Raw genomic sequence first — 3,283 nt, 5'->3', positions numbered from 1 at the left:
AGGAGTTGGAGGTTGCTGTGAGCTGTAATGCCATGGCACTCTGCCCAGGGGGACAGCTTGAGGCTTTGTCTCAAAAAAAAAAAAAAAAAAAATTTCTTGTTAAACTTGGCAAGAGTGGAAGTGAAATCAGGGGCACGTTAGACCAAGTTTATGAGGATAATGCCATAAAGAAAATGGCATTGTACAAATGGATAAAATATTTTTCTGAAGGGAGAGAAAGCAACACTGACAAAAACAGGTCAGGATGGCCAGTAACAAGCATCACTGAGGAAAACATTGCAAGAATGTGTCAAATTATTCACTTAACTTGTCAGATAACCACAAGAAGGATAGCAGACCAAGTAAATAATAATATAGAAACAGTTAGTAAAATTTTGGCCAACAATGCATGCTTTTGCATCACAATACACAATAATGCTCTGGCTCACCTGGCACTGTCTGTGAGGGAACTTTTAGCTAGGACACAAATAATTTTATTGGAACCCACCCCCCAACTCAACTCATCTGTCCCCCTATGACTTTTTTCTTTACCTGAAGATAAATAAAATATTGAAAGGAAGACATTTTGATGACATCAGGGTAATAGGATGACAGCTTTAATAGCCATTCCAAAAAAAGAGTTTCAAAATTGCTTTGAAGGGTGATTTGGGCACTGGTGTCAGTGTGTATGTGTAGCTTCCCAAGAGGAGTGCTTCAAAGGTGACCATAGTGATATTCAGCAGTGAGGTGTGTAGCACCTTTTCTAGGATGAGTTCACAGAACTGTCAGACCTCATGTTTTGAAATCAGGAAATGTGAGGCTTTCAACTTTGTTCCTTTTCAAGATTTTTCAGCTATTCTTAATCCCTTGAGGTTTCATATAAATTTTTGATATCATGAGCATTTTAACAATGTTTCATCTCCTAATTCATGAATACAAGATGACTTTCCATTTATTTGTGTCTATAATTTATTTCATGAATGTTTTGTAGTTTTTAGTGTTCAACTCTTTTGCCTAAGTTTATTCCTAAGTATTTTATTCGTTTTGAAGCTATAGTAAATGAGATTCTTTTTTTAATTTCCTTTTTGGATTATTCATCGTTAGTGTATAGGAGCACAACTGATGTATACTGTAATCCTGCTGAGTTCATTTATTATTTCTAACAGTTTTCTGGTGGACTCTTTATGGTTTTCTACATAGAAAATTATGTGCTTTGCTAAGAGAGGCAACTTCACTTCTTCCTTTCCAAATTGGATGCTTCTTATTTCTTTTCCTTGCCTAATCTTTTTAACAAGGACTGCAGTACTATATTGAATAAAGGTAACAAGAGTGAAAATCTTTACCTTGTTCTGACCTTAGAGGAAAGGCTTTTAATTTTTCAGCATTAAGAATGATATTAGACATGGGTGTTTTGGGTTTTGTGTGTGTGTGTGTGTGTGTGTGTCTGTTTCGGTTTTTGGCCGGGGCTGGGTTTGAACCCACCCCCCCCAATATATAGGGCCAGTGTCCTACTCCATGAGCCACAGGTGCTGCCTTAGACATGGGTATTTTTCTGAACGTAGTTTTTTATGATGAGGTAATTTCCTTCTCTTTTTTCTTTCTTTTTAAGACAGAGTCTCACTCAGGCACTCTGGGTTGACTGCTGTGGTGTCATAGCTAACAACAACCTCAAACTCCTGAGATCAAGAGATCCTCCTGCCTTAGCTTCACCATGATGCCCAGCTAGTTTTGTCTATTTTTACTAGAGACAGGGTCTCATTCTTCTTCAGGGTGGTGTAGAACTCATGAGCTCATGTAAGCCACCCACCTTGGCCCCTCAGAGTGTTAGGATTACAGGCATGAACCACGGCACCTGGCCAGTAATCTCCTATTCCTAGTTTGTTCAGTGTATTTGTGAGAAAAGGCCAGTCAATTTATTTTTTTATTCATTTATTTCTTTAAAGACAGGGTCTTGTTATGTTTCCCAAGCTAGTCTCACACTCCTGGATTTTAACAATCCTCCCACTACAGCCTCCTGAGTAGCTGGGATTTCAGGTGCATGCCACCACACCTGACTCCAGTCAATTTATTTTAAAAATATATATATAGATAGATAGATAGGTAGATACCTGTGTCAGCGACTTCCTTACCCTTACTGATGCCACCAAGAAGATCCACTACAGGCTCAGTGCCCGTAGCACAGTGGTTATGGCACCAGCCACATACACCAAGGCTGGCAGGTTCTATCCCAACCCAGGCCAGCTAACCAACAAAGACAACTGTAACAAAATATAGCCAGGCGTTGTGGCAGGCACCTGTAGTTCCAGCTACTTGGGAGGCTGAGGCAAGAGAATCACTTAAGACCAAGAGTTTAAGGTTGCTGTGAGCTGTGGTGCCATGACACTCTACTGAGGGCAACATAGTAAAACACTGTCTCAAAAAAAAAAAAAAAGATATATATATAAAGAAAATCCACCACATCCCTTTCTACCTTCTGGCCACTCTGGCTGGGGGGCAATCCTGTGACAGCAACCCCTCTCCAGCACCAAGGACATCAAGAAAGTCCTGGACAGCATCGGCATTGAATCAGACGATGACCAGGTCAGGAGGGTCATCAGTGAGCTGGATGGAAAAAACATTGAAGATGTCATTGCCCAGGGTATTGGCAAGCTTCCCGGTATACCTACTGGTGGGGCTGTGGCTGCCTCTGCTGCCCCAGAAGCTGCAGCTCCTGCTGCTGGTTCCACCCCTGCTACAGCAGAGGAAAATATCAGAAGAGGCGTTGAAGAATCGGATGATAACATGTGATTTGGCCTATTGAATTAAATTCCCATTCTCCTGCAAATAAAGCCTTCTTTTTATGTAAAAATAAATAGATACCTTGTGAACATAAGGTGAAGCAGAGATGAAGTTTTGCCTATTTAAAAAAAAAAAAACTTTTTTTTTGAGATAGAGGCTCACTTTGTCACCCCTTAGTAAAGTGCTATGGCATCACAGCTCACAGCAACCTCAAACATCTGGACTTAAGCAATTCTCTTGCCTCAGCCTCCCAAGTAGCCGGGACTACAAGCACCCACCACAATGCCTGGCTATTTTTAGAGACAGGCTGGTCTCCAACCTGTAAGCTCAGGCAGTCCACCTGCCTTGGCCTCTCAACTGCTGGCATTACAGGCATGAGCAAAAAAAAAAAAAAAAGAAATTTTTTTAAAGAAAATTAGCAATGCCTCTAATAGACGCATAGTCCTTAAATACACTTCAAAAAACATTTAAAAATCACCCTTGCTTAATATTTGGAATTATCATTCTCTAGTTCACAATCCTGTTT

At 40.5% G+C, this 3,283-nt stretch overlaps 1 protein-coding gene across 1 annotated transcript in view; it reads left to right on the top strand.

Moving 5' to 3' along the window:
- Positions 1-3,283, top strand: part of PRDM7 (PR/SET domain 7) — a 17,064-nt gene that overhangs the window by 4,134 nt on the left and 9,647 nt on the right. The gene's annotated exons all lie outside the window — the stretch shown is intronic.

The sequence above is a fragment of the Otolemur garnettii genome, unplaced genomic scaffold (assembly GCF_000181295.1).
Source record: "Otolemur garnettii isolate 467f Iridium unplaced genomic scaffold, OtoGar3 scaffold00185, whole genome shotgun sequence".
Taxonomy (NCBI): Eukaryota; Metazoa; Chordata; class Mammalia; order Primates; family Galagidae; genus Otolemur; species Otolemur garnettii.
This window is presented reverse-complemented; position numbering and strand designations above follow the sequence as displayed.